The 7,008-nt window shown below is 40.8% G+C and overlaps 1 pseudogene across 1 annotated transcript; it reads left to right on the forward strand.

Moving 5' to 3' along the window:
- Positions 1-798: 798 nt before the first annotated feature.
- Positions 799-2,548, forward strand: LOC104656639 (annotated as a pseudogene). Its single transcript, XR_747153.2, has one exon. The product of XR_747153.2 is annotated as an alpha-enolase pseudogene (transcript).
- Positions 2,549-7,008: the final 4,460 nt, after the last annotated feature.

The following is a 7,008-nucleotide window of genomic DNA, read 5'->3' on the forward strand; positions in this document are numbered from 1 at the left end:
ATTTTGGAGCTTTAGATTTGGCTGCCCCTCTAGATTTCAGACTTGCATAGGGCCTGTTGGCCCCTTTGTTTTGGCCAATCTCTCCCATTTGGAATGGCTGTATTTACCCAATGTCTGTACCCCAGTTGTATCTAGGAAGTAACTAACTTGCTTTTGATTTTACACGCTCATAGGCGGAAGGGACTTTGCCTTGTCTCGGATGAGACTTCAGACAGTGGACTTTTGAATTAATGCTGAAATGAGTTCAGACTTTAGGAGACTGTTGGGAAGGCATGATTTGTTTTGAAATGTGAGGACATGAAATTTGAGAGGGGCCGGGGTGGAATGATATGGTTTGGCTGTGTCCCCACCTAAATCTCAACTTGAATTGTATCTCCCAGAATTCCCACATGTTGTGGAAAGGACCCAGTGGGAGACAGTTGAATCGTGGGGGCCGGAAGGGACCCAGTGGGAGGAAGTTGAATCATAGGGGCCGGTCTTTCCTATGCTATTCTTGTGATAGTGAATAAGTCTCATGAGATCTGATGGGTTTATCAGGTTTTCCACTTTTGCTCCTTCCTCATTCTCTCTTGCAGCTGCCATGTAAGAAGTGCCTTTCGCCTTCTGCCATGATTGTGAGACCACCCCAGCCATGTGGAAGTATAAGTCAAATTCACTCTCCTTTTCTTCTCAGTCTTGGGTATGTCTTTATCAGCAGCACAAAAATGGATGAATACACGAGGTACACAGTATCACTTCTACATGAAGTAGGAAACTGGAATAGAAATAGGGCCTTAATATTGGCTACAAAGGAGTAGGTGTGGGGACCCGGAGCATGCAGACCTTGCAGACCTCGCCGGCTTCACACTCACCTCGGTGTCTGCTGCACCTGCCGCTTCCTCTCCTAGGCCACGAGACCCAGCAGCTAGAAATTCAGCATGTCTATTCTCAAGGTCCACACCAGGGAGATCTTTCACTCTCGTGGGAATCCCACTGTTGAAGTTGATCTCTTCACCTCAAAAGGTCTCTTCAGAGCTGCTGTGCCCAGTGGTGCTTCAACTGGTATCTATGAGGCCCTAGAGCTCCGGGACAATGATAAGACTCGCTATATGGGGAAGGGTGTCTCAAAGGCTGTTGAGCACATCAATAAAACTATTGCACCTGCCCTGGTTAGCAAGAAACTGAACGTCACAGAACAAGAGAAGATTGACAAACTGATGATCGAGATGGATGGAACAGAAAATAAATCTAAGTTTGGTGCGAACGCCATTCTGGGGGTGTCCCTCGCCGTCTGCAAAGCTGGTGCTGTTGAGAAGGGGGTCCCCTGTACCGCCACATTACTGACTTGGCTGGCAACTCTGAAGTCATCCTGCCAGTCCCGGCTTTCAATGGCGGTTCTCATGCCGGTAACAAGCTGGCCATGCAGGAGTTCATGATCCTCCCAGTTGGTGCAGCAAACTTCAGGGAAGCCATGCGCATTGGAGCAGAGGTTTACCACAACCTGAAGAATGTCATCAAAGAGAAATACGGGAAAGATGCCACCAATGTGGGGGATGAAGGCGGGTTTGCTCCCAACATCCTAGAGAATAAAGAAGGCCTGGAGCTGCTGAAGACTGCTATTGGGAAAGCTGGCTACACTGATAAGGTGGTCATTGGCATGGATGTAGCCGCCTCCGAGTTCTTCAGGTCTGGGAAGTATGACCTGGACTTCAAGTCTCCCGATGACCCCAGCAGGTACATCTCACCTGATCAGCTGGCTGACCTGTACAAGTCCTTCATCAAGGACTACCCAGTGGTGTCTATCGAAGATCCCTTTGACCAGGATGACTGGGGAGCTTGGCAGAAGTTCACGGCCAGTGCAGGAATCCAGGTAGTTGGGGATGATCTCACAGTGACCAACCCAAAGAGGATTGCCAAGGCCGTGAACAAGAAGTCCTGCAACTGCCTCCTGCTCAAAGTCAACCAGATTGGCTCCATGACCGAGTCCCTTCAGGCGTGCAAGTTGGCCCAGGCCAATGGTTGGGGTGTCATGGTGTCTCATCGTTCTGGGGAGACTGAAGATACCTTCATCGCTGACCTGGTTGTGGGGCTGTGCACTGGGCAGATCAAGACTGGTGCCCCTTGCCGATCTGAGCGCTTGGCCAAGTACAACCAGCTCCTCAGAATTGAAGAGGAGCTGGGCAGCAAGGCTAAGTTTGCCAGCAGGAACTTCAGAAACCCCCGGCCAAGTAAGCTGTGGGCAGGCAAGCCCTTCGGTCACCTGTTGGCTAAATAGACCCCTCCCCTTGTGTCAGCTTGGGCAGCTCGAGGCCCCGACCAACGCTTGCAGGGGTCCCTGCTAGTTAGCGCCCCTCACCCACCGCCGTGGAGTCCGTGCCACTTCCTTAGAACTTCTACAGAACCAAGCTCCCCGGAGCCCTGTTTGGCAGCTCTAGCTTTGCCGTCGTGTAATTGGCCCAAATCACTGTTTTTCTCGCCTTACTTTCCACCAAGTGTCTGGAGTCATGTGAGCCTCGTGTCATCTCCGGGGTGGCCACAGGCAAGATGCCCGGTGGTTTTGTGCTTAAAAAGCCTCAGTGACCCATGAGAATAAAATATATATATATATATATATATATATATATATATAGAGAGAGAGAGAGAGAGAGAGAGAGAGAGAGAGGCTACAAAGAAGTAAGTGTCTAAGAGTGGGGTTGCTAATGTTGTACATGAAATGATACCTACTATATGGAGGTGGACAGAGATTCAGAAAGTGATTGATTTAGGCAAGTACCCTGCAAGCTTTGCAGTCTTTTGGATTAAAACTAGGTTTCAAGTAAGAATATGGAATGAAGTCAGGCCAGAAAACCTTGAAAACATGCTTATAGAAGAGTATAGCCATCTTCACACATCTGTTTTAGCACTAACAATATTAGATAATAAAACTCTACTAATAGATCTGCTTCTCCCAGTGGGCTCTGTGCTCTTGGCAAAGTGTAGTATGTAGTAGATTGTCAATATATGCCTATAAAACTAAAAAGAAAGGAGTTGCACTTCATCCCTCTTTGACTCTAAGTTCATTTCCATTTTGTTTTCCAAATGTTAAGTTTCTTCAAATTTTATCATCTATTAATGTTTCTAAGTGGAACCAAAATATGGGCTCTCTAGAGCTCTTTTTTGCTTCTTAGTCCAGTGCATAAAAGTGGAAGAAGCACATTCTTATATGCCTGTTTCCTGGTTGTAATAATCCTGATGGGAAAAGGAAGATGGATCACAGGGCAATGGCAGCAATACTCTGTTATAGTCTCTAGAGAGAGTCATAATCCTTGCCTATAATGCTGTATAGATATCATTCTGCAATATGAGTTTGGAAAGAAGATTTCATTAATTCATCAGAACAGTTAGAAAACTGCTAGAAATTTTATGACCTCATATTCTTTAAAGTAACAAGTTTAATGTATTGTTGTGACTTTTATTTGTTCTCCCCTTTGACATTTATGTGATGAGCACCTTTGGTGATGGCTGAAATTATACATAGACTATTCTCCCCTTTGACATTTATGTGATGAGCACCTTTGGTGATGGCTGAAATTATACATAGACTAAGAGGACTCAGGCATAACAAATATGTCTTTTAATTTTCCTGGAGATTAATCTCTCCCTCTTAAATCTACAAAAGTAAACTTTTTCTTGGTTTGATTTTGCACTCCAATATTTTTTCCAAGCTATAATTAGAGATGAAAATTAAGATAGCAATGAAAAAAAAAAAAAGACTCTGATTTATTACTTTTGACAGGGAAAGTATTTTTCCCAGGCTGTTTCTGAATTCCTTTCTTTAGAGGAAATAGCAGGGGAAGGTGACTATTTCTCAGCTAGTAGCAGCTTCCAAGAGAATAATTATATTTGGGAAAATATTTGAGATTAAAGCACATTAGAAAAGATGCATCTCATCAAATCAAGGTATTGTTCAAATCAACCTGTTTTGAATGTTAAATCTGTATGTTTTAAAGCTTAGAGTTTTAATAACTTATGCTCCTTGTAGATCGATGACATAACCTCTACAAACCAGAATTTCACCTAAAGATGGCACCCTCCTTTGGAAAAACACAGGGGCTGGTATTTTAATGAGCCTTTACAAGCCAAGTGCCTGATGAACTGTGTGTTTGTGCCACTTTTTAAATTGTCACAAGTCGTTGAGGTGGTGTTGTTATACCTATTTTGTAGAGGAAAAACTCAGACTGAAATTCACTACCTTGTCCAGGGAGCTGTAAAACATAAATAGAAGAGCCATAAATGGGATTCAGATTATCCTAAACCAATGACTCTCAAACTTTTTCTTTCTATTTTTTTTTTTTTTAAACCCAAGAGAGTGCAATGGCCACATGCCCACTTTTCTTTCCCTGCCCAGTTGTGAAATGTTGCTTGTTATTTCTACCAACTTAAAATATTATTTCTGGCTTTTTTTCTTTATTTATTTTTAAATCAGAAAGCCAATGTGTTTCTTAAAAAATTTCAATATTGAAAAATATATTTTAACCATATTTTATTGATCTATGATGCCATTGATTGAAAGACATACCATTGGATTATGTATGTTCTACTAAGGAAAACAAATACTATCAACAAAACTATGACATAATGCCTTAAAAATAGTCCTGCATGATGCATGAATCAGTCACATCACCACTCATTGCCTTTCATCAATTCCAAGAGATTTAGCAATTTCTTTTGTTTTTAGTTCCTCTGCATGGCAGGTGATAGGCAATCCCTTTTGTATGCATTTAATAACAAAACCTAACACAGCTTCATCCACTTCTGGTTATTTTTTTCTTAGGTTCTGTAAAACACATGGTTATTGTTTTGTAAGGAAATAAGGAGCTCTAGTCATTCCTGAAATGATGAATATTTGCCTCACTAAAAGTAAATGCATTCCCCACGGCTCTATTTCTGTATATTTTTGCGTATATAATGACTTCTGCCTCAATGCCAAATCATGGTGCAATCTTTTAGAAGACACTTTAAATGGCAATTAAACTCAACACTTGTAGCACCAAGAATATTCAAAACTCAATGGAAGTGACGACAATGTGAATATTTATACTGAAAGCAATGATAACCACATCAAAACTGCCACCTGGCCAGCAGTGATTATAATATGTCATTAAATCTAAGACTCTTCCTAATTTCAGAGGTATTAAAATGTGAAAAACTGTACTTTTTAGAATCAATGAAATAAGTAAATATTAAATATGCTTTTTGACGGCCTCTCTTTTCTGCATTTCAGATTCGGATCGGGTCCCAGCTCTTCTATTCTTGAAGCACCCCTGCCCCCATACTCTCATCCTGCAGAGAAATACTGCTGTACGCTGTGCCTCTTTCCAGCAAGAAAGGTTTCTTCATCTACTCTAGGCTGCATTTTAGCATTTACCCCAAGGCCTATTATAAATGGACAGAAAATTAAATTTTTCTTTTTCCTCTTAGGGAGAGAAAACCTAACTAAATTTCCAACTTATGACAGTGTATGTTCCACGTTTTCATTGTATCATGGTCATGTGTAGCCCTTTGCTGATAGACAGGGTGAGTGTAAAGGGATTTAATTTTCACTGGTTGATTGAACTCGTCACTAAACTTTTTAAACAACTTGATAGTTTGTATATAAGAATTATTTTCTGTAAGTTGTCTGTTTAGTCTGTTGATAGTTTATTTTGCTGTGTAGAGGCTCTTAAGTTTAATTAGATCCCATGTAACAATTTTTCCTTTTTTTTTTGTGATTGCATTTGGTGTCTTCATCATGAAATCTTTGCCCATTCCTATGTCCAGAATCATCTTGTCTAGGTTGTCTTCCAGGGTTTTTATAGATTTGGGTTTTACATTTAAGTTTTTACGCCATCTTGAGTTGATTTTTGTATATGGGGTAAGAAAGGCACCTAGCTTCAGTTTTCTGTATATGGCTAGCCAGTTATTCCAACACCACTTATTATATAGAGAGTTTTCCCCATTGCTTGCTCTTGTTAGCTTTGTCAAAGATTAGGTGGTCGTAGGTGTGCAGCCTGATTTCTGCGCTCTCTATTCGGTTCCATTGGGTGGTCCATTTATCTGTTTCTGTGTCACTACCATGCTGTTTTGTTTACTGTAGCCCTATAGTATAGTTTGAAGTTAGGAAATGTGATGCCTACAGCTTTGTACTCTTTGCTTAGTATTGTCTCGGCTGTTCAGGTTCTTTATTGGTTCAATAGGAATTTTAAAATATTTTTTTTTCTAGTTCTGTGAAGAATGTCATTGGTACTTTGATAGGAATAGCATTGAATCTGTATATTGCTTTGGACAGTATGGCCCTTTCAATGATATTGACTCTTCCTATCCATGGGCATGGGATGTTTTTCCAATTGTTCATGCCTTCTCTGATTTCTTTGAGAAGTGTTTTTGCAATTCTTGTTGTAGAGATCTTTTATCTCCCTGGTTAGCTGTATTCCTAGGTTTTTTTTTTTGGTAAATGTGAATGAGATTGCCTTTCTAGTTTGGCTTTTGGCTTGGCTGTTGTTGGTGCATAGGAATGCTAGTACTTTTCGTACATTGATTCTGTATCCAAATATTTGCAAACCATGCATCTGACAGAGGTCTAATATCCAGCATCTATAATGAACTTAAACAAATTAACAAGAAAACAACAACTCCATTAAAAAGTGGGCAAAGGGCATGAACAGACACTTTTCCGAAGAAGACATATATGCAGTCAAAAAACATATGAAAGAAAGCTCAATATCAGTGATCATTAGAGAAATGCAAATAAAAACCACGGTAAGAAACTATCTCACACCAGTCAGAATGAACATTATTAAAAAGTCAAAAAATAACAGATGCTGGTGATATTGCAGAGGAAATGGAACACTTACACACTGTTGGTGTGAGTGTAATTTAGTTCAACAATTGCAGAAAGCAGTATGGCAATTCGTCAAAGAGTTAGAAGCAGAACTACCATTCGATCCAGCAATCCCATTACTGGACATATACCCAGAGGAATATAAATCATTTAACCTTAAAGAGGTACGC

Source organism: Rhinopithecus roxellana, chromosome 16 (genome assembly GCF_007565055.1).
Source record: "Rhinopithecus roxellana isolate Shanxi Qingling chromosome 16, ASM756505v1, whole genome shotgun sequence".
NCBI lineage: Eukaryota > Metazoa > Chordata > Mammalia > Primates > Cercopithecidae > Rhinopithecus > Rhinopithecus roxellana.